Genomic DNA, 25,337 nt, shown 5'->3' on the forward strand with positions numbered 1-25,337 from the left:
CGGCCGCTTCCCCTCGGGAGGCAGCCCTTCCACCCGGCCAGTTTCCTTTCCCTTCTTCATCAGGCCTCTCAAACTATAAAAGCCCTAATGAAAATGAAACACGCATGTCATATATAACAAGGAGAGGCTCAACTGCTAGGGAAAAAAAAGTGTGAAATTACAGTGTCAGTGTGAGAGGGAGAGATATGAGCCCTCATTCCCCAGGAGAGAATTTGAAAGTGCATAATTTTTTCCATTCACAAACCACATTTGAGGGGCAGCTTTTGGAGGCTGAGAGGAAGCGCCACAAGAAAAACAGAGCAGTTACAAGAGAAGCGAGAGAAGCCCTAAATATTCAGGACCCTTTTTTAATACACCAACTTGGTTTGGCATGGAGGGGCGTGCACGCAGAGCCCTGATGAACAGGCATAGTTCCCAATAGGTTGTTCCCCCCACAGCTAATGCTTTTTCTATCCTTCCTGAAGACTGAAAACCAAATCATTCAGAGGTCACAAAAGAAAGAGAGTAGAGTATAGCCCTTTGGCTGCTGTGTTGGTTTTCCTCTTCATGGGAGAATTTAGTAGTCCTGTGTAAGGAGGAGCCTTGCCTGTGTTGGGTCTGGCTGTGGCAGGAGTCTCTCTTTCATGAGAATCTAATTTACTTTTAAAGAGCACTTTAATATAGCATAACAATATTACCACACATCTTGCTCAAGCAAAGGATTTTTCCAATCTATATTCACTGCCATATAGACTGACTATAAAATGAGTCACTGTACCTTAAATTTTTGCCTTGGCTATGATGATAGGAAGCTAATTAGACAAACTGACCACATCTTCTGGACCCAAATCCACATTACTTGGATGCATAAGAATTATCAGCTGTGTGAGAGCTCATGCTTCTGGAGGTAGTTGGACTTAAAAGAAGAAATAACAGGTAAAGGAGCAAAGACCAATGGCCACTGTGGGGCCTAAACCAGTAAAGAAGCAGTATTTAAACTCTTTTTCAGCTAAACTTTAACACTTCACAATGTGGCCAAAATATGTTCGAAGCATGTCTGAAGCATGAATGCTGGACTCAGACCACATGTAAAACTAAGCTCCAAAGACAGTTTGACTTTTCCAGGTTATTCATAAACTGCAAAGAACATATATTGGAGCCAACTGCACATAATAATCTTAATAGAGCTGACTGTATTTTTCATAGCCCATGAAGCTCTTGACCTTCAGGCAAGCTTTGCAGGGGGGCAAGAGACCTAGACCTACTGGGATTCAGGAGACCAGAGAATAAGAGTTTAAAATCTGTGCTTCAGTTCAGCCACCAAAATCAGAAACCTTTGGTCAGGTAGGGAGACCTACTGTCTCAAAAATATCATCTGTCCTGCTCCCTTCCTTATCAGAAGTCATGCTGCAAACTATGCCCAGATATTATATAGTCCTCTTTTCTGGTATTCTTAACTCTGCACCCGATCCAGACATGTCAGATATCATTATGTATCAAAAAAGGAGAAAGGACAAGGTTAACATCAGATTTGTTTCCACGTGGAAACACCTCTTCTGAAAGGGATGAACAAACTTCAAAAGATTAGAATAAACACACAAAATAAGGGCTACATCCCTCGGAGCTGCACAGTCCTTCCTTATTCTTAGATTATGCTCAGCCAAAAAGGGGGCACAGCACAAAGAAAGGAGCTGGGCCAAGGGATAGTATTGCTACTATTTTGTGTATATTATTTGTATTGCTACAGCGCTCAGGGACCTCAAATGGGGATTAGTGTCCCATTGAACTAAGCACTGTAAAAACAAACACCACAAAGACAGTTGCCTGCCCCTGAGAGCTAATCTTTGGCCACTTCTCTGCAGCATCTGGCTAGAGCAGGGCATAAGGAACTGTATTAGAGCATACTGCATGGACCGCATGTAATCTTATGTCTGTAACCCTTGTCCTTCCTTATCCTACTGCCCCACTTCTGTTTGTTATCCTAACTCATCACCTCGATCTAAATTTAATTTGTGAGCTTCTTGTACAAAAGACTTTGTCTTTTCATTTGCCTTTTTTTTTTTTTCTTTTCATTTTGCATGGTTCTCAGCAATAATATACAATGGAATACATGAAACAAGATAAATAGCCTTTTACCCTGAAGAAAAAGATAAACAATATATTTAAATATGCCTCAAGACATGTTATGATTTTGTACCTCTGTAGTGCTTAATGTGTGTCAATGAGCAACATGACTACGTTGGCAATACGTATATATTTTATGTATGGCAATATAAATAAAGAAGTCTGGTTGACAGGTATATACACGCCAAATGTTTCACTAAATGATATGTGGACAAAGGAGAATTGTCTGTAAAATAATTCCTACTGGTTGAATACAAAATAAGCTGCTAATATACTGCATTGTGATTGACAAACTGGATTTGCAGGTCCCCACCAAAAACAAAGGAATGTGACGAGAGTCAGGGCCATACAGCCTCAGCATCCCCAGGGCCTGGACTAAAATATGGGCATTCTCCCGTCTTCCAGGCCAGCTTCGTGCCAGCACCATCCTCTTCCCCTGCCTGCAGCCATGGCAGCTTCAGTTACAATAAGGGACCATTTGTTGGCAAAGGAGGGTGCCATAGAATTGACAGTTTCTGTCCTTTCCCAGGAAAAAGGGACTGCCTGGACAGAGAAGTCTGTAAGCCAACAGTGTCATGCAGCAGGGTCCAACAGCTCTGCCACCATCCATCCATCCTGAATCTTATGTAACCAACTCATGTTCTAAAAAAAGGAAGGGAAAAAAAAAAAAAAAGTATTTGTTTAAAACACTCTATTGAAGAACTATAAACAACACAGCGTGTTAGTTTACACAGACTGAGCAGTGACGGTACAGCACAATGTGAGGGTACAATTCACTCCTGCTTCCCCTCCAGGCTACAGGGATCTCGGCCTGATTGTCAGTTTAAAACACAGCAACTATTTCTGCGGGCTTGTAAACTCAAACTTACGCCAGAGACAGCAGAGCATATGGGAAAGATGGACTCCAAAGTAATGAAGGAGTCCCTCAAATATCACCCCACCTCTTTTCACAAACAGCAGAGAAAGGGGAGGTCAAGGCTTTTTAAGGCACATCTGAAAATAAAAAATAAAAAAGAAAAAGTGTGCAAATTGAAGTGAGTGAGCTTCCTTCCCAGGCCGCACACTTGTGGACACGAGGGGTGAAGGGGGAGGGAGCCCCTTCACAGCCCAGCAGTCAAGGCTGAGAGCTATTTGGATTAGACGAGGAATTTCAAGTGGAAACCATCTGAATGTGTGTGTGCCTGTGTGAAGCTGAACTATGTTGAAAGAAAACAAATGACTTCTTCTAGTACCTCTTCGAGGTCCAGTTCTAAAGGGGCATAAGTAAGCCTCGTTTTTCTTGCCTTAGCAAACTTAAATGGGACAGAAGCTCCCATTTTTTTTCTGTGCTGAATGCAAAGAATCAGGAAAAGCCCCTGACAGCAGCATTATGAATGAACTGGCAAGGTACGCTGTAAGTAGGTTTGATGCTAAACAACAACAAAATCCGATCGCAGCCATTTTAATATTTCAGCTTCCTTCTTCACCCCTGCCAGGCTTCCTCAACATGTGACGAGAAGAATTCAGAGGGATGCTTGCCAAGTGCTTCCTGACCCAAATCCTAGAGGTATCCTCCATCTGCAGCAACAGACAGCTCGCTGTGGTCTGTCATTACCTTCTGTTTGGTTTTCAACACCAGCTATCCTAGCTAATGAAAGAAGATGCAACCACTGAAGACAGTGGTCAGATGAATGTTAGCAGCATTTCTGGGAAGCTTTGAGGAAGACTCATCTGCCCTTGCACAGGCCAAAATATAGAACAGTAATAACAGTCATAACTGAGGCATGCATACACAAGCATGCTGCTTTAGCAAACGAGGTGAGCTCAGCTGCTGTGAAAACAAGCTGTACAAAGCCTGGTGGAGAGGATTTAGGGACCAGAGATGAAGGGCAGAGCTAACTGTTCACTTTCTGTCACAGCACCACACCTACCTACTCGGCCCCTATCTGACGGCAATAAATTTCATTGCCTGAAACGGACAGGCTGTCAGAAATATGTTTCCTGGAGGACCGAGACCCAGCCCCACATTGATAATGCTCTTCTATGTAAATGTTTGCATGTGGCCCTTCACATCTAAGGTTTGTAGCAACGCATGGTATTTAGCCAAATGTCATTCCCCTAAAGGGCAGCATATTTTTGTTCTTATAATCTTGCATGGAAATTGAAATGGACGTCTTTTAACATGGGAAAAGTAAACACGTTTCCCCTCAGCTAGGCACTGCTGTACAGCAGAAGCCACTGTGATGATGATGACAGCGGCCTGAGATTTTTCTCTGTGGATTCCTGACTGAGATTCTGAAACCACCAAGGAAGAAACTTCCCCACAGAAAAGTAAACCCTCAATTTGACACAGGCACATGGGCTCTGCACTGGGGATTGGATCTACTCAGCCAGACAATGCAGGAAGCGCTGGCCTCATCAGCAAAGCTCTGTCATTTTGTTCATCATCAAGCCTCCCTATTTGATGTAACAAACTCCCATTTACCTACCGTGTAAACATGCTGTACTTAAAATGCTTGTCTGTGATAAACCATTCTCCCCTTTGAGGATCCATTAGGCCCAAGATGAATCGAGCCTAAAAAGCTATTTAGAGCTTTTGGAGAATTCTTTGGATTTCCAGCTTCACATTTCAGTTACTGCAATGTTTGTGTTAAGATGCTTGTCTGAGTTCTGCCCTGCAGGACTCAGAAGAAGAAAAATGTTCCTTTTGTACTGAACACAACCAGTAGGTATTTAGCTATTTTTTTGTGTATTATGACAGTACCATCTGGCATTCATCTGCTGGGTACCTCAAGAGAATGTCCCCTTCCTACTTGCCTGTATGATGCCGGCCAAAATGATAGAGTACACCAAAGGTTAACTTCCTGTAATATGGTCTCTTGGCTTATCTTGAATAAGACAATAGATCCTTTATATTCTTAACTATGTGTCTCACATGTTCTCCTGCCTGCCTGGAAAATGGGGTCATAAGAGATTCTTATGGGTCAGACACTTCCTAATGCGAAGCCTGGGATAATGCTAGCGAATATAGTAACAACAATCTATAAGGCCAGCTGGCGGTGTGCATAGAGAAGGAAATATGAAATAGGAATGGATATTTGCCCAGTTAGATTTGCTCTGTTCCACTGAAATGCTTTGTACAGTGGAAGAATAAACAAACCACTGCTCTCAAAAGTCATGGTTCACCTGCTGACTCAGAAACTCATGTCTGTCAACCAGCGTGAGAGAGGCCAAGGGGACTATCTGTTTGGGTTTCTCTTTTGGTCTCAGCCTCATTTATCTTGTTAGTTCCAAGATCTCCATTTCATTCTTGAAAGAACTGTAAAGGAAGTTTGGCTCAGTCACTCACACACACACAATTATTTGATTATTTTTAAGCAAACGAGAAAGAACTGCAGTGCCAGCTCTTAGCATGGACCAGTTGAAATTGACTAGTTGAGCTGCTGAGTAATGTCTTAAAGCTATTTTCATCTTAGCTCCTTCCTCAAACAGCAGTTTCTACATCTCTTTTAGGATATATTCTTTAATACGCCCAACCTGCTTCTTGCAAACAGCCTTTTCAAGAGAAACAAGCCAGTCTCGAGCAATTAAGACCTATAGATCTCCCTTCACTTCCTTCAAAGCCATTGTGGAGGTGCAGCTGAAACCCATTAAATTCAATTGAGCCCAAATGGCCCATAAGTCATATGGAAACTTCCTCTGGGCTTTTAACAAAGAGCCTTGCTTTAAATTCCAAATTACAAACAAATTCAGTCTGTTCAGCTTTCACATAAAACATAAAAATTAAAGAAAACATACAGAGGAGAAGTTGCATCAGATCACAGGGAGCATTATAAGAAAGTACAACCAGTTACTCTTGTTCTTTAGTTACATTCTTCAGTAAGAAATGTCATATTAAGTCATGGCAATATTTTCTTTAGCCTGGAATGGAAGCACGCTTTATTCAGTGTATCACAAAATCACACTCACAGCATTCACCACCCTATTCTCTCCTCTGACTTTTCCTCACAAAGGCTGAAAAAAATTTATAGTCACATATATATACACACATTGTATATACATATAGAGTTCTGTTATATCATGTATATCTACCTAACAAATGTAAGGTTCATATATAATAAGTAAATATTAAACATTTATGTACTATATACATACACACACACTTAGTATTAAGTATTGCTTTATCGTGTGTCTTTTTTTTTTTTCAAGTTGACATTTTTAGTGTGGCTTTACACTGGAGCTTTCAATCTGTCTAATATTAGGGATCGATATACGTACTGTAAGATCATAAGTCAGGGGAAGACTGAAAAGATCCAAGCAGATACTGCACTTAAAAATTATACAGTAAAATTGTTCCATAATACATCTTTATTCAGACTCCCCGTGGGACTGGCATGCTGTAAAAGCCTTAGAAAAGCCTCTGTTTGAGGGTTAATTTCACCCTGAGGGCTCTGGGAATAACTGGAGGCCCAGATCTTTACGACTTTGTATCAATTAACGTTTTTACATTCTTTTTAATAAGAAGTTGATGAAAAATATCCTGCTCTATGTATTCTATTTGGCACTTGATTAACAAGTCATTAGAAGTATCTGAAACTTTTTTTTAAAAAGTGCTACGGAGCAATTTTTTTTCTGAAGATACCGTGCCCGGCAGGCAGCCACATGTGCATTCTCAGGGTACATCGAATGGAAACCATTGATGGAAGGAGCAGCTCCATTTCTCCTATCCCTCCTCCCAGCCCCATGCTCTTGCTGCTCCCTCTGTACCAGCCCTGAGCTGCTTCAGCTCACTGGGCAGGCAGAAGTGCAGCTCAGCAAAAGGAGCAACCATTTCTCTGCCAGCTCATGTGTAGCGAGCAAGAAAGATGGTGCAAAGGAAGCAGGACTCCGAGGCTGTGAGCAGAGAGAGGAGAAGCAGGTCTGAGTTTTGGCAGCAGCGAGCAATTAGAGCGGCTCATCTGTTTCAGGGACCCACACCCTGGAAGACATTAGGTTTGGTAAACCAGCAAAAGGAAAAGGACAGCTGAAATGTGTTAGCCTGCACCTAAGCCAAAAACCAAAAAGTGCAATAGGATGAGGTCAGCATAGTATATTAACAGCCTGAATCTTGTTCCATTCCTTTCTCAGCATCCCCAGAAATTTGCTGTTATTTGGACCTCACTCCTGGGACAACGGTAACATAAACTACACAATTTCTAACGCTGTATCTCAGGTCTGGGAGCCTTCGACAATTAATTTCACACCAATGAATGAAGTAACATCTACTGGTAACATTTTAAGAGACAAAGAAAAAAAAAATAGAAGGAAAAAAAAAAAAAAAAAAAAAGGATGCTGAAATACCTGTCTGGAAGAACTATGTTCTCTGCTTTGTTTGTTTGTTTTTTGGATTTTTCCTGAATTACTGCCACCACAGGAACACAGTAAATCTGAAGAAGTGTAGACAGGACACTTTGAATTTCAAATAACGGGGAGAAGGAGAGGAGAGTCGTTCTCTCTCCTCTGATTCCCCACTGCCAGGCAACAGTGAATTAAGACTGTCTGAGAAGCCAAGCATGCTGAAATCACCCCTTCTAGTGGATAAAAGTTATCTGAGGACAAATTCATCCCCGTAGCTGTAATACATTTCCCCTAAGCTTCACAACCCTGAAAACGACAAGAATTAAAGCAATAATAAAATCCCCCTAAAAACACGAGCCTGCATGCTAGCCCTGTAAAAGAAAATTCTCCAGTGCAATTGAATCAATGTCATTTAAGGGGAGAGGCGAGGAATCGCGGAGTGTCTGCGGCGCTCAGCACGCCACCAACTGCACCGAAGGCAGCTACGCCTATGGAGCCAGCACATGTCCCTCTCAAGCCTCCTCTGATCCAATTTGTCTTGGGCTGACCCAAATACAGGAAAATACCCGCACCAGTCACTGTTGGGATAGTTTCACTGACAAGCTAAGTCATGAGTGCTTTTCAAAGTACTATTTTTTTTTTTTTCCCTGAGCAAAAGCCCTGACTTCTAATTTGAAAAAGGATTTAAAAGTGGTTGTGATTCATGGGGATTTATGGCCATTTCCCAGGGAGTTTCAAGCGCCTGGACTTTCTTCCCACAACTCCCAGGAAATGCACTTAAAAATCTCCCACAGGTTGTTAATTCAGCGTGTTGGGGTTGGCCATGCAGGAGAGTCACCCGTCAGCCCCCGCGAAGAGCAAGATTCCTACAGACGCTACCCAAAGTCGCTCCCAAAACCAGGAGACATGTCTGAAAACACAGTGGTACTCAGCTGGCACTGTCAGCCTCGCTCCATGATTTACTACTCCATTCCCTCGTGCAGGCATGACCAGCATTAACTTGGACAAGTTACACAGCACTTCACTTTCTGTACGGTGCTGATTTATAGAGAAACTGGAGGCCCATGGAGCAAACTGGGTGCGGGGGGGCACACCACTCCCTTTAGGAAATGAGCATTCGGCAGTTTCTTAAGCCAAAAGCACACTGAGGACACCACCACATTTAACCTAAGAAGTATTTTGTATTAATCCCGATTTAGGCACTGAGATTTTCAGCTCTGACTGGTTCCAGCAAGTAATGTACTGAAAAGCCCTGGGTGAGGCTTTCTCCTTCGCCTCCCTCATGCAGAATGCACTTTCCAGAGCTCTCTAAATGTCAGTCCTTGAGCAATGTGTTTAATACACAAGAGCTGGTTGCCTTGCACAAGTTGAAGGGGGAATCCACTGCTTTTTGCTTTCCGGCTGTTTTATTCACCGTTTTTTCCACTGCTTTATTCACCATTAACATTGCCTTTAGTGATAAAGCTAAAAAACCCCACCCTTGCTCATTATCCTGACAATATTTAATTCTGACAGTATTTTCCATATACTTCACGAAACATGCAACCCAGTGACTAATGAGGTATTTGCACATAAGGGCCATATACAGTAAACTGCAGGGCAATAAAAGTAAAGGAAGACCATGAACTGATCAGCCAGCTGTTAAAATGATGCAGAGTGTGTCTTTTTATATGTATTGTATTATACCCAGATGCTGACTAGAACTCAATCCTGAGTCCTTCAGCAAAGCTTTACCTAAATAATAATAATAATAAAATAATTGAAAAAAGATTGGTCTCCCTTTATTACGCTATAGCTCCCTACTTTTCAAATACTGATGAAAAGTTCACCTATCTCGTGTCTTGCTGCTTTCTACCTATCATGTAAGGAGAGTACTGTTTTGATTTTGTGTGTGTGATTGCGTCTGCTCCAGTGCAAAGCATCCTATCAGCATATGACCAAATAGCAAAGCTGACATTTTTGCCATGATTATCCATGAAATGTGTTTCCTACCTCTGATTTACAAGAGCCCTATTCATGAGAAATGATTAATAGCTCACTAGCACTGCCAAAAAAGCACATAAATCTAGACATCCTCTACACTACTGACATGCTGCTCATCTCGTAGATGTGTTCAGATCTCTCTCCCTCTTTTCCGCTTATCTATGTCTGATCCCCAGTGGGCACAGGCTTGTGCTGATTAGGCAGTACAGTTGCTGACTGGGACAATCTTAGGCTTACATTACTGATGGCACCCAATTAGAGGTTGCAGAAAGCAGTGTCCTTCCTGGCTGGTGCGATACAAGCATGATTAAGTGTTAAATGCTCTTTAAATTAACAGGCAGCATCACCAAGGTGTCTGTTACAACTTACCAGTGTAGGAAGACAGCCCCACTGCCAAATTTCCCTTATTCGCAGTAAGTCTCCCAGACAGCAGACTAATAGAGCTGAGAAGAGGGCAAGATGCATGTAAGCGTCTTGATTACACCTGATTCAGTTCATGCTTATAATATCCAACAAGGTTTCATACGCTTGGCATTTAGCATGCCTTTAAGTGCCCCACTCACATGCGATAGATTTAAATAAGAACTGTCTGAGCTGGAGCCTATGACAATGTTCTCCATACCCCCAACCCTGGTCTAATAAATCTTATTTCACAGTTCTTGAGCATCCTTCTCCTGAAGATCAGTGTTTTGCAATTATTACAGAACACATCATACCATGATTTTTCGTTTTGTTCCATAACTTCAATGGGGCTGCTGGCACATTAAGACAAAAAAAAAAAAAAAAAAAAAAAAAAAAAAAGAGTGGCTCATCATACCTGGGATATGAAGAGAGTATCAAGGTTGAAGTGCTTTTCCTACATGTATCTATTATGACAGAAGCCTTTAATTGTATGATCATGTTCTATTTTACAAATAACACAGGGTACAACATGCCTCTTCCTTGCTGACTTTGATGCAGACGTGTTACAGCTTGCACCCATTTTTCATTCCTGCATTCACTGTTATTTTAACTGCTGTTACAATACAGTGCATTTTCTATTTAAGATACTGCCATCAGACCTCAGAATCACATACAGCTCCCACTGATTTCTCTGGTAACCCCAGCTATTCATTACACAAGACATTTTGGCCCCTGTAGTAAATATGTATAGATATTATTAATAAAATAATGATAAAAGAACACTGTTTTCTCTAGGTATGTTTTGATAATATTCTTAGGACTCATGTGCTGCTCGTTTTTTTCCTTTTTAACTTCCTCATGGTTAATTACTGTCCCAGGCTTGCTTACAATCAACTACAAACTTTTGAGTGCACCCACCCAGAACTTTGCCAGATCCTCCCTTTTCCACAGATGCTGTTTGCAGCTAATTTGCTGGGATTTATTGCAGCACAAACTCATTCTCAGGTAAATACCTGGATAGGATTGTATCAATGTGAAGAGTTATCTTGCCTAATTGGACACTCTTTAGCTATGTAAACATCATTCTGTTCTTCATGTACATTTGTATCTTTGAGCTGTTCAGTATTTTTGCTAAGTAACAGATAAGCTTTCTTAAAACAGCAGTCAACTGTTTCTTTAAAGAGTGAAGAGTGGCCTGTATAATTTCCATTTCCGTGTCAAGGATAAGAACAAAATTAATTTTGCTTCTCTGGCTGTTGTATTGCAAATTCTTTCTGAAATTGAATATTTCATTATTGTTTCTTGCCATGACTTGACATCCAGATACATCAGTTAGAAAGAAGAAAGTGCTGATGTGAAGTAATGAGATGCAGGTGTTTACTGTGGTCATATTTTGTGCAACACCATTTGCAAAGTACATAAACACACAAAGTAAAAGTCACACCCTAACAGCCACTTTCGTTGTTCAGCATGCCCAAGCCTCCCTGTCCAGTGAGTCATAAGGCCCAAAGGGTCTCGCCTCTCTGCATGCTTGTAAATCATGCTTACAGCTTGTTATCTTACTTACTCCTTGTGCTCACACCAACTGCTGCATTTGGAACCACTGTCTCAGACTGCATGGCCTAATTCTGCCCAGCTTTTGCTTTGCTTGATTACTGCCTTCCTGCAAGCAGCTAAAAACTTGTTCAAATATTTCTATCATTTAGCATGAAGGAAAGCTGTTCTTTACCCAGGTCCATGACTTTCTACATATTTAAGAATAACCTGACGGAAGCCAGTAACACCTTGCAGTATAAAAAATATATATATTTCTAAAGCAACAGCTACAAGCAAAGCAGTAGAGAATAAAACAATACAAGTTTGTGCAAAAGGATACTTTTTAAACAGTTACAAAAAATGAATGTTTTTTTATCAATCATTTTTGCAAAGTGGAGCAGTTAGGATGAGGTGTTAATTTGATCATTTTCCACCAAATGGCAGAATCAACACAATGGAAACCGTGATGCAACCCTACCTACTGGGTGTCTACCCACCTCTCAGCTCTTCAGATAGTACAAAAACTTTGCTTTCCTTCATGACTGTGCTGAATATAACCTAAAATCGGACAGATTACACCAACAAGCAAAAAAAAAAAAAAAAAAAAAAAAAGAAGAAGAAGAAAAAAAAAAAAAACTTTCCATGTATTTTTAGCAGTCAATATATTTTCATTGGGAGCACAACCTACCAAATCTTACATAACACCACTTCTTGGTGCACGTAGGAAACATGACTCCACTATCTAATTAGAGATCACCTGACAGCTCATCTCCACTAAGTTTCATAATTACTTAACTCCAAGCATCAGTAATCCTCACTCAGCAGTTCCATACGAGCTTTCTCAGTAGCCATTGTTTATCTCATTTCTTTTACTTTCATTCTTATTTCACCATGTGCCGTAATCATAACAGTTTCAGATACCCTTTTCTTTTTTTTTCCCCTCAAGATGTTGCTTGTTGCTTTCAAAACTCTTATTTGAAAAAGCACAGAAAGGACTAAATGACATTTAGGGTATTTCCTCAAATATAACTATACTTATAACTATATATATAACAGCTATAACCTCAGAGATAGGAGGTAAGAAAGAGAAGTTTAAAATAACCTCTCTCCTCTTGTCCACAGAAACATACCATCAAATTACATATTTGTGTTCTGGTGCTAGATGATGTATTCACAGGGCCTTTTCTGACTGTGTCCTTTTGAATAAGAAAATACACTTTCTTAAAGTCTGTGCTATTTCAAGGATTGTTCAACATTTGCTTATTTTACATCCAACAAACACATGATTTAAACAAGGAATGCCCAAAAGAACGATGTGCAAAAATTATCACTCAACTTGATCTTGTAGCTCTTTGGCAGGTGCTCTACTTTCATAGGCACCAGTACAGGTAGAACAACTCTCAGGGAGTGCCCTGAATGTGTCAAGGGGGGAGTTATTTTCATGGATCACTTGTCCTCACTTTCCAAGCTTGGTTCCCATTTATTTATGAAAACATAATGCAGATTTATTTATGAAAACTGAATCCAGATTACTGACATTGAGAACCACCACTGACTTTTCATATGGTACTGTGAATGTTGTGTGTGCTGTTTCGGTCATTTTTAAATCAAAAGAGCAATGTGTCTACCTAAAGTTCACGATGCCATTTTAGCAGTAAAGAAATTAATGGATACCAATATCCGGTACGACTTGAAAAGCAGAAAGCAAAAGTCTCTAGCACTGCTATCATTTTTTAAGAGCATGTGTTTAAACCTCAAACACTTAATGGGAGCAGTGTATAATCCCATCTGCTTGGCATGTCTAAAAGACACCAAATAAATCTTGAAGTGCTTTTGGAGAATTTTATCATTAAATAGTTTTTACACATCATCTTGACCCTTACACAGCTTGATGAAAAACAAAAATTCTGAGTATCATCGAAGTTTTTTCCTAAGCTAAAAGCCCCTGAAATGACCTAAGCTCTATTTTCTTTACTTAAACAAAAGCAAACAAACAAACAAAAAAGAGCTTTCCGAATAAATTAATTCTAATTAAGTAAGGAAAGTAAAAGTTGGGTGGTTCTGGCATCAGCAGAATCAAAGCACATTCCATTATTTAGCTAATACGAGCAATTTTGTTAAACAAACTATACCTTTGTTCTGTTAATTTTGGAAGTCGGGCTTTGGACAGATGTTCCCTGCTGGATGCAGACATGCCAGGGAAAGGTTACAGCCCAGCTGTTGATCATCACTTCTTTTCAGAGGTTGCTGCTCCCTCAGAGGTTGCTGCTCCCTCACATTTGCTGGCAGAGCTTGCTTATAGAAACACTCCTGCAGCCACTTGAAGTTGGAGTGGTGTTACTACTTAGACAGTTTAAGCTAACTAGCACAGCTGCTGGAAGAGTTCGTGCCTGCCTATACCTTTAAACTTCCACTGCTCACAAGACTGCAAGTTTCCACAACTTCTTGTCGGGGCAGAAGCTTTTCTTGCCTTTTTGTGTCGCACCACAGATCCAATCTGAAACACCTCCCTTGAATATTTAGCCTTAAATGCCTCCTAATTAAACAGTGGCAATTGTGTTAAATGTGCTGGCTTTCTAATGAGGTTGAGATTAAGCCCCTCAACCAGTGAACTACGGTCCTTTTCCACCCTAACTTTCTGCTTTTGTCAGCTTTCACAACACTCTTCCACCAAGTTCACAGTCTTAGAAACAACGATGAAAAGTCCACATGATTTCACTGTGCAAGGCAATGCTATGTGACATATTTGAGGATACAGCATGCAAAAAAAATGCAGCCCAGACCCAAAGATGTTGGGAAGCACCAGACCATGGGCAGAATACTTTAGATGCTGGCCTGCTGTGACACTCTAAACAAGCTCTTCACCTTTCTCTGCTTTTTCTTTGTTTCTTAGAGTTCTTTGAAATCTAAGTGAACAGTGCTACGTGTTTATGTTAATTGTTACTAAGAACATAGATCTCCTATTCCTCGGAGGCATAAAACAAAAACAAACAAACAAAACAAACAAAAAAACCATACGATACAAATATTTAAACAACTGATAATTAGTATTTGTATTTGAATGGTTATGACTTCAGAATAATGCAAGGTTTATTTTCTCACTCTTTTATAAGTAATATGTAATTATAAGTAAATTCCAGTATATCTCCAATTAAAGGATGCATTGAATTTACAACTGTGTTTTGAGGGAGTATGTTTCTCCTGGCAGGATATTGACTGAGCTGCCTAAAATGTCATTCACAGCAGGCTATTTATGTGATGACGTTTCTATCCAAGTGAAATTGCTATGTCTAACACCTTTTTCCTCTCCAAGGGAAAATACTATTTTGCAGACAAAACAGGAAGTTATCCAAGGGTTTAAGAAAATAATTTGCTGTTTCTCTTCTTCAATGTAGACCTACCTTACTTTCATACATTTCTCTCCCTCCACTATAGCTTGAGCTACAGACAATACTAAATACAAAATTATACGCCAAAAATCATATTAAAAGAACATTACAGATACAAAGTCAATTACTCAAAACTTACAACGTTCCAAGATTTTCCAGACAATTGTATTTCAGTCCCCTTGGCATACACATTGCATGCAGGAATATGGATGACATGAGTATTTTTCCTGAAGCCATTTCCTCATTGAATGGACAGACCAGACACTAATTATTACACACACGGATGTTCAACATTTTGTTTAATTCCAACTGCCCTCTCTGAGGCACCGGATCTTATTTACTGACCTGTACTCAAGACTTGCTACAAAGACAAAATTATGAATGTCTGTTGACTTTTCTGTCATGCCATCCTTGTACTACTTGGGTGCTTCGCAAACATGAACTGAATCCTCATGAAATTCATGTGATTTTATGAATGGGATGAGCTTCCCCACATTTTCACAGGTGAAGAGCAAAGGCATAAAGAGTTCATGTAAGGATAACCTGCAAAATAGTAGCTATTAAGTAGCTTCACTTAAATCACCCCAATTAATTTACTTTCCACTGTATTTCTTCTATGTTTCTACCTCCAAATTATTGAGTTCCTTCTCTGTTCCTTTTGCAACAAAATGGAAGGAAACATTTCTTTTTAAGACAAGTGAAAAAGCAACACATTTCTTATAAATTTGTTTTGTTCTCAAGTCAAAAAAAAAAAAAGCTGTTTTTTTTTTCTGAAGCTTTAGATACAAAAATTCAGTCATATGCAGTCTCTCAGTCTGTACATTATCAAGTCCAAATTATACAGATTTGACAAATTTATAAGCAACTGAAAACAGGGCCCTGTGATGAAAAGTGTCAAGCAAGCTTAAGTATAGATGGCATTCACAGCTTCACCTATAATTAATATCTCCTCTGAGAAGGCTGCCTGCAAGCCAGGTGAGGCAGGCAGCACACAATGCCTCTCTGTATACCTACACAAAAGAGCGAGGCTGCATTAAGAGGTCTCATTCATTTCTCTGATGATCTGAAACAAACAGGCATCAAATGACTTATACTGTGTAATCAGTGTTTAAAATCATAGCAGAGAACCTGAATACAGTACAGAGGCAAAAATGAACATCTAAATCCTCTTTCGCATTCCCACATAGAAACACTAAACTGGGGAATGATAATTGCGTTAGGAAGCCAGAGAGGAAAACTTCACTTGCAACCAAAGCAGCCAGCGACCTAGCTCAGAAGTAAGTGACTTTGACCCAGCCAGCTTTGTCCTAGTAAGTCACGGCTAGATTTGTCCAGATACAGCCAACAGTAATCACCAGACACTTCCTCTTACCAGACACTTCCTTGACAGTACTCCATAAAAGAAAAGACAAGAAAGGAAAAGGCATTGTCTTATTCTGCTAGTGTTTCTAAAGCCAGCTTTTCTCCAATTTGGTTCTCATGCATCTGTGGACTACAAGAGTAAATCACTGCTCTACCACAGCACGTTTACTCAAAATACTACAATGTACTGCAGTTCCATAACAAACTAAGAAGTCCTTGATAATTTGGAACTGTGTAGTATGCTTCTGTATTTAGCAGAATCACTAAATAATAGTAAAACAAAATCTGTCATTAATTGAAGAACTGTTTTATCCCCCCAACCATGTCCTCCCATCCCCCATGGAAACAGAAGGAAGCATATAAACCGTTAACATGTTTTTTAAGGAAACGAAGACCAACACATTCAATTAACTAAGTTTTCCCCCCCCTTTTTTTTAAATCAGGGAAATAGTTTTTTAGTACTCGTTTACGTTTTCAAGATTGTCTTGACATCTGTTCTTAAAAAAAAAAACACAATGAGAGGCAGACTTTCAACTACAAACACTGATAAAATATGGTAACACACTGTTTTTCTCTGCTGCAGAACTGCCAAGTAATAAGGATTTGCATGACTAAGCTTCTATTATGCTGACATATGCAGAATTTGGGAACAACCATTCTTTCTGGTTTGACAACGTTTAGAAGAGAAACATTCCTTTCGCTGTCCTCTAGGACGTGTTAGGCCTCAGACAAGATGAACAGTATCATTCAAACAAATCAATTTTTAAATGGACATTTAAATGCTGAGTTCTCTTAAGCAGAGACACTCGGATAGCAACCTTATTATGTGAGCTAAAGGTCACTAGGGATTTGACTAACACTTTCAACACACAGTATTTCATTTGGCATGTCTCTACACAGAAACTGCCACGCCACTTGGAATCTATGTCTTTGAACTTAAATGTTTAACTAAGCTTTTTCAAGCACCTTTACAGAACTCCTGAATCTATGATCAATATATTGTATTTAAATAATATCCAACTAAAGCATAAGATATCACCAAACATTTTCAAATATGGCTATTTAAGGTTAGTTTCAAAATGATAATTACCATTGGCACACTCCCCTCTGGGCGCAGCAGCACCTGCAGGTCCAAATAACTTGAAGTAAAAGGCAAGCGCTCAGCCACCAAGAAATTATTTATCAGCCTAATTTTAAGTGTCGATTTTAAAAAGTTGCTGTCTTCCAGAGTGAATTTTCTCTTGGTTTGTTTACTCCATTGTACTGCACAGTATATCCCAACTTAGATTTCAACTTAAATCACAACAAAATGTAAAGAAAATGAGATTTTGAGCTAAGGCCCTCAGTGGTGATAAGGCATCATTTCCTTCCTAGACACCTAATTCATACCACAACCTACAGCATCCATCCAAATGGCTACATCCATCCATCCAAAAGGCTATAAGCTCAAATGTATCTCCTACCTATCTAGAGCATCTAGAGACCACATACAAAGTAAGATGCATCCTTATGATTTCTCCTGAAAAAATATAGTATATTGTTAAAGATAAAACTGTCAGTTGCAAAATGTTTTGAAACTAGCTACCAGAATGCAACTATTTTGTCATCTCTTACTTAAACCTTGTGTAATTGCCTGGAAAGGGTGAATACTCTGTAGAAGCCCGTAAGAAAGAAGCACTTCCAGGTAAAGCATATGAAGCCCACATTTGTAAAGATGCAGGAAGGGAATTAGTATTCATTTTATGAACTGCTTTGCAGGAATGAGATGGGAAAAGAAGAGAAAATGTCCAGAATTTGAACCAAACGCACGAGAAACACCAAAGGAGCTAATTCTGGCAGGACAGGTTTTCACGCTGTGCTCACGAGGTGCGCACATCAATCTCCACCTCTTGCAAGGAATTAAATGGACTTTAGATGGTGAGTCCAGCTCAGCTGGCTATTACAACTGTTGACACAACGATTCTCAAAGTTACTGGAACTGTAATTAAAGTGCGTGGCTGGGAGGGAAAGGCCACTGCTGCACAGCCCAAATGCATTGCTGGCGCAAAGGCATATTCAACATCTCACTGCTGTATTCTAGATAAAACTTTCATTCACAGTAATCACTGGCAGCCGTTTTCAGCTGAGTTCTGTAAGTAATGAGCCTTAAATGATTGTGCTATCTGCCTCCTTCCATCTGTTTACCTCTTCCCACTCCCTCCCTCTCAGAAAACTTTCTAAGCTGTTGGCCAACCCAAATTAGTGATTGCTCTGAGGGAAAAGCAGGCAGAGCTCAGCTGTTACAGTTGGCAGCAACCAATTGGCCAGCTTGCACTGGGCACGCATAGTGCTAAGCTAGACAACACGCGTGCTGGTCTTTATGCAATGGCATGCCATAAAAGAAGTGGGGAAAGGTCAAGGTAGTGCACCAAGATGGGAAGGGGCAAAGGACACACCAAGCCAACGGAAACCACGTTTTATGAGCTCCACTGGCTGTGTTCTAGTGGTGATTCTCTCCTGCACATTGTTTGCATTTGGGACGTAACTGCTGATACCACTGTTAACGTTAGAACAGCACAAGGCAAAATGCAGTGATGAAAAAACAGATTTGCCTCACTTGTGACCCATTACAGGTGATCTAGAACAACTAAAAGACGGCTATGGCATGAGAAATACAAGAAATCCAGAATAAGGAAGTAATACATAGTGCAAATCTTTCATAAGGAATTATGCAGGTACATACAAAATTGGGGTTCTTTTCTGCTTTTTTTTTTTTTTTTTTTTTCCAGATTTTCAGCAACTTAAAGTATTATCTTAACACTGAGAATAATAATTTCATTTAAAATTCATTAGCTGCTAGCAGAAGACAACACAGAATTCCCTCCTCTCTCTTCATTGCCCTCCAGGACCACTCTCCTAAAGCATGAATCCTTTGTACAATTTAGGTTGAGAAACCCACACTTGCAATCATAAGAAAATCAGATAAATAGGAATGGAATTAACCCATGAATTAATTATTTGGTAATACTGTCTTCTAGATTAATGTCTCTTGGATTATCTGATGAATGCTGCAGTTAACTAACTTTCTTTTGATCCTCCTACTGGGAAAAATAGAAAGGATGAGATGGCGGGGGTGGAAAGATAATTACGCTCAAGAAGATGAGAGCATCTTATCCATACTAGGAAGGTTAAACTCAAGTAGTTCCTTCTCAAAACTCCTACTACCATGTGGGGATGCCAGTGTGAAGTTGTTTAGCCAGTTTCAATTTAGTAAGTGTTCTCATGCTCTTGCGACACCTGGCATATGGTAAATGCATTGAGACTTGTAAAAAACAGTGATTCATGGTTAATCATTCAGAAAAGAGTCAGAGATTCAAGGTAACCTTGTATTTCTGGAAGGAAAAAAAAAAAAAAAGTTTATGTACACCCCAATTTTTATCTGTTTTATGAGGCAGAAATTGCAGGTGAGATTGAGAATAGAATCTGGACCCTCATTCATTTTACAAAATTTTGGTGAGTGTCACTTACTTAAACCCACACTTTATCTCTGCACTATTTTGTATGGTGAACTATGGAAATTCAATAAGCAAACGCATGATTAGAAAGATCTTCTGGCATCACATGTGCACTTTTCAGTGGTGGGCTTAGCCTTAAATGAACTCCATCCACTGGCTGAACTGGATCTGTTCCCTTTTTCACTGTAAAGGCTGAATTCTGATTTCCTGATTTGAGACACATACACTTTTCACCGAACAATCACATTGCATGTGTACCTATTCCAAAAAATTATTAATTTGTATTCGCATAAGGAAGATTTCAAGTAACTTTTTTAATTGAAAACTTGCCACTTTACTCTCCCATGTGTGATTCTCCATAGTTAAATCTCAGTGTCTGAATTTCACACTTCAATACCTCAGACAGGCTATTTTACCATAAAAAATAAATAATAATTAAAAAGGCATGCTATTTCCTCACCTTGTTTAAAATAGCTTCAGTGCTGCTCCAAGCTTAGCAGAAGTGATGTTCAGACTCAGCAATCCCTGCCACTTTCTTCCTGTCTCATCAACTCTCTTTAGCACCACCAACGAAGAAATCAAGAAGACAAGCCAGTCAAAGTGAGGTTGACCCTGTGGAAGAAGCATAGCTCTTAAAAAACATAGAAATGGCAGGCATAACACATGGAAATTAGGCGGATTGAAGAGGGGGGTAAGCAGGTTCCTGATGAATTAATACGCAGTTTGGAGGGGGCACGTCATGGGCATTATGGAGAGAATACCTAGGAAGTGAAAGCATGCATATCTGTGTAATGGAAGCCTAAGGTGAAAGGATGAGCAAAACCATCAATTCATTAAGCTCTGAAGCAGAGAACCTGCCCTGTGCTAACCCTGGAGTAACACAGATAGGTCCTCCAGGCTTGTTGTTATTCCCTGTGAAAGCATAGCATTTCCGTGCCGAGTTATCAGTGCATCGAAGGCTCGCAACAGAGCAGTTGCCAGGCTGCCTTTGGGAGCAAATGCAATAGCACCAGAAACTCTCTTCATAAGGTACCAGCCCTGCACTGGGAAAAGATCAACTCCCAAGAGCCTACATGTCCACATACTGCAGATACAAAACACAGAGCTAAGGCTTATAAAATCTTGGGTAAGCCTTCATGAATTCTGGAAGCTTTGGACGTGAAACCATAATTCACTGGTCTCAGGCATAGTTCTGCTGTAAATTAAAACTGAAGAAACATCACCAAAAGATAAACAATACTGTCAATTCTGTTGCTTGGCTCCTCTTTTCATTGCAGCACAATGCATGTGGCGTCAAAGACACTGCAGAAAAATGCACATTTTTTTAATAATCTTGAAAATTGTACTCCTCCCCCTACTTCATCAATTACATTAACAACACCATCACTATGACAGAAGACAGACTTTAAGTGAGTTCGAAGCTTGTTTTCAACAAATTAAAGCATGCCAGCAAATTAAGGCATTGTATACAGGCCAGGTATAAAGTTCATCCAGGCTAGCAAAAGTGGTAGTAAACATTACTAAATTCAGTCTCCATGTGCAGAGCATTGGTTGTATTTCCTTGTATTTTGTTAACAATGCAAGATACTGAGGGCATTGTTTAAACATATTTTCCAAAGAATACAGGAACTGTTGGAAAATGAAGAGACAGATGATGTGATAGGGAAGAAGTTTACATTTACATCAGTTATTCGCACTGCACCTCCTGGTTCTCTGGAAAATGTAAAAAGCAGGCAAGAGAGTTGCATGGGGCAAGACAGCAAGAAGCACATAAGGCTGGATTTGTTCAAAAGTGCTTCCACAAAAGAGACAGCCACAGAACTATCCAATCCAACCTCACATCTGCTTCCAATTTTATAGTCTTCTGTGTCTTTGATGAAAATCCAAATTTTCCCAAAAGGAATTGCAGAAAAGTTGAGTAAAGAAAGGTCTATTGATAAATCTAATGCATCTTTTTACAAGAGTGGGATGCTTCAGGGGCTTGGGGGGTGGGGGGTGGCTGGAGGGAAGAGGTTTGTCTCATAATGTTGTATTGCAACTCTAAAACTCCCTTTCTAACCTAAGAGACAGTCTGTTTGGCAGTCTATTTTAGAGAAAGACTGAACTAAAGCCTCCAAGCTAGCTACTTTTCTTGTCACAGTCCCCAGGCACTTTAAGCACTCGCCTCCAACTAAGCAGATGTAGTCTGAGACTTTTTTGTGTGTGCGTGTTTTTAAGCAAAGTGAGGTAGCACACGTCCAAATCCACTTGACACCAGCATGTCCTTTTGACACCCTCTCCAAAGTGAGCAGCAAACAAAGAATGACGCTTCAATGATAAATAGTGCTTGTTTTATTAGGCTTCTTTCAGAGATACCCGAGAAAACTCCATGTCCTGCAAAGAGCTCTACTCAGTTCTTACCGCTAAGTTAGCCCTACCTAGTCCTCATCCCAGCAATTTATTTTGAACTCCTGGCCCTTTCGAAGTTAATGGAGATTTGCCACATAAATCAATAGGGAAAAGACACACACTGCTCCTGTTCCAAGGCACCCAAACCATTTGGGGTGTTGTCTGTCACCACCCCAGTATTTTCTCCCCTGAGGCCTTGTCAGAAACAGTCCCCAGGTGAGATGGGACACAGGCAGCAACAGCAAACCTGCAGATGTGTGGCCTTTCAGGGGAACACCAAAAGTACTTACTATAAATTGCCATCCAACACAATTGGGCCTGGAAAGGATGCAAAAGGATGCACTTAAGTCAGGGGGCCTGTGCTCATTAATTTCAAGACTTAATTTCACCCTTTAAAGTGAACTGTCAGGTAAACTATACTCTGTGAACTCCTGTGGGATTTCCTGCCTTCTTAAATTATTTGCAGTTTACCAATGAGCCCCGTCTGAATGCATGAATTGAAAATAAAATACCTTACGAAAGACACGGGATAAACAGCTTACATTATATGCTGACAAAGTCAAAAAAAAAAAAAAAAAAAAAAAAAAAAAAAAAGCAGTGGTTTTAGTGTAAAAGCACACCTATCCTTCTAACACACGAGTGGAGGAAAGGCACGGTACTCTCTGATGAGATAAGACCAGGTCAACTACAAAACAAAGGCCTCAGTGCTGATTTTACCTTTTTTGCAATGTAAATCTCGAGGGATTATACAAGTCACCCCGCTGTTTAAGAGTGACAAAAAATACGCAAACAGCCCCATAACTTTTTATTTTCTGCAGCCAAGACACAGCCATTCAGGATGTGATACCAGTGCTAATTTACTTAACATAATTTCCTATTTGAGCACCTGTCTGGGGGTATGCAGAAGCGCTGGGACTGGATAATCCACTGAATGATCTTTAATCAGACAGTAATATTAGGTGCTAATAGCTCCGATAAAGGGGTTGTTTAACCCAACTGTTAACACAAAGGCGTGTCTGCCACAACGACTATTTCAACAATGCATTTGCCAGTCTCATTAATTAAAACGAATTCCTTGCAGGCCACAGAAAGCACAGAGTAAACCCACATGGAAAATGTCTAGGTTCTACCATGACAAATCACATTAAAGAAAAAAAAAAGGGGGGGAGAAATTATCCTAAGGCGATGAAATTTGTCTCAGAAAATATACTCTCTTGGAAATTCTCAAATTGTAAATTCACAGCAAAGCTAAAAAGGCCTTTAATAGAGTCTTTTAAATGTGTAACTATATATCTATGTCTCTGTCTTGTAACTGACTGCATACCAGTCATTAAAAGCTTCTAATAATTCAAATACAAAGCACTGGGATTTGCTAAATGTCCTGATGTGATAATTATTTACATATCACACAGATTATTGTCCAAGACTAGAGTGGTTTAAGTGAAACAGCACAGTTGGTAAATCTCCAAGACAGGTTAGAAGGATTTTCTCCTTTTCTGTCTCTAGAGTGTAAATCTCGTCTATATATTTATCAGGCTATAGAGGGATAAATTCTTAAAACCATACAACTTTCAGGCATAAAACTTCTACCTAGTTCAGCTAGAAGACCTTGACTATGATTATACCCATAAATGATGGCTTATTGTTAGGAAGCTTTGGGGGGTTGGAGTTAGATGATCTTTAAGGTCCCTTCCAACCAAAGCCACTTTTTGATTCCATGATTTTGGTTTTCAGAAAAGTGTTCGTCTTTCCAAATATACTAAAAGGAATAAAATACTGAAAAGAATACAAGAAAAAGACCCTATTTAGGAACATCATTACGCAAATAAATCCCCAATAATAGTTTGTTTAAGAGGTAAAATGCATCCAGTTTAACTCAGCACTGCTTCTCCTTATGGAGGCTATGAAAAGACAGAAAATCATCTTGCAAAATATGAAGTTATTTAACACGAATCTAGATCGCAAAGCTGTACTCAGATGTGATGGTACAGACCCACATGCAAGACCTGTAAGTGTCAGAACCTGCAAGGGGAGGACAAATTAGTATTATCAAATAGACATACACCAGAAATCTGTGCAATGCTGAAAAACTCTTCTGATAAAAGGTGAGAATTGGTCATAATCTTCAAAGATTAATATTTTAACACTTTCTTGCCAGAAGGTCGGTTGCAGTTATGTATATCTAGAGGTTCCAGGGTTAAGAATAAAAGCCATCTGTACACAATCCTGGGCAGTATGCTCTAGGTGGACCTGCTTCAACAGGTGGTTTGGACAAGATGACTTCCTAATGGCCCATCCAAACTCAACCGTCCTGTGAAAAAAAAAAAAAAAAAAAAAAAAAGGTGCAACAAGGTGGTATTCCAGCTATTAACACAGGGAAATAAAAAATAAAATAGGAAGCAAGATGTGTAAGTTTTGTTGAAAATGATGCAGTTCCTGGAGCTCCATTCACTCTGACCATGTTAGCCCTAACTCCACTTATTTAGGAATGTGAGGAAACTTTCCTTTATAGGAGTCTTGCAAATCTTTAGTATTATTTTAATGCAGTTTTGTTAAGTGAATTATTTATTAACTTGATACTCTTATTGATTAATACAGGTAACTCCCACCAAAGTCAATTGAACTTCCGAGTGCTAATCAATAGCAGCATTTAAAGGCATATTCTTCCCTGGCACATGGAAACTGACATTAAAAAATGATAAGTAATTCCTTGCATGGAATTATCCTGCTAAAAATCAGGAAAAATAAAGATAACTTTTTATTATACATATATATATATATATATATATATATATATTAAAGCCTGATTTACATTATGCATTACTAAAATTAGCCTGACCTCTGGTTAAACTTTCACAGGATATAATCTGGTCTCTGACTTGCATTACCAAGTTCTTCACCACACAGGCTTCTAAATTCTCTGAAAATGCATTTATTCTGGAATCACTACTCAGTTGACAAAACAGAATAACTGTTCTAGGACTTAAAAATCATCTTTATTCTCAAGCAGTGTTCATAGAGAAGACTTTTGTAGAATCCTTTGTCACACAATAGCTGTGTCAGTTAGTTTCCCCATTTACGTATGTCCTAAACTTAGCTGGGCAGAATTTTAAACACTTGTTAGCAGAAAGCCAGCTTTTATTGTTTTATTAAGGTTTACAAGCCAATCATATCCTGGTTCTTGGTAAATTTACAGCCCATCATTCAACGGATTGTAAATCACTATATAGAATTGTAGTAGCCAGGCCCTGGATTGAACTATTTTATTGTTTGGAAGGCAAATTCATTTCATCCTGGAGTTGATTTTTTTTTTTTCCCCAAAGAAAATGCATTGAAGCCACTCGCACTGTGACTTAACAAAATC

The 25,337-nt window shown here is 39.6% G+C and overlaps 1 long non-coding RNA gene across 16 annotated transcripts in view; it reads right to left on the reverse strand.

Moving 5' to 3' along the window:
* The window catches only part of LOC311430867, a 76,455-nt gene that overhangs the window by 39,800 nt on the left and 11,318 nt on the right, over positions 1-25,337 (reverse strand). For 14 of the 16 annotated variants that reach the window (XR_014689072.1, XR_014689073.1, XR_014689074.1 and 11 more), the window contains exon 3: positions 20,046-20,197. This is a non-coding gene — a long non-coding RNA (uncharacterized lncRNA). Of the gene's footprint in view, positions 1-9,771; positions 9,846-20,045; positions 20,198-24,036; positions 24,285-25,337 lie in introns of all 16 variants that reach the window. The other 2 variants (XR_014689084.1, XR_014689085.1) reach the window with 2 other exon arrangements.

Source organism: Aythya ferina (genome assembly GCF_964211825.1).
Source record: "Aythya ferina genome assembly, chromosome: 2".
NCBI classification, from domain to species: Eukaryota; Metazoa; Chordata; class Aves; order Anseriformes; family Anatidae; genus Aythya; species Aythya ferina.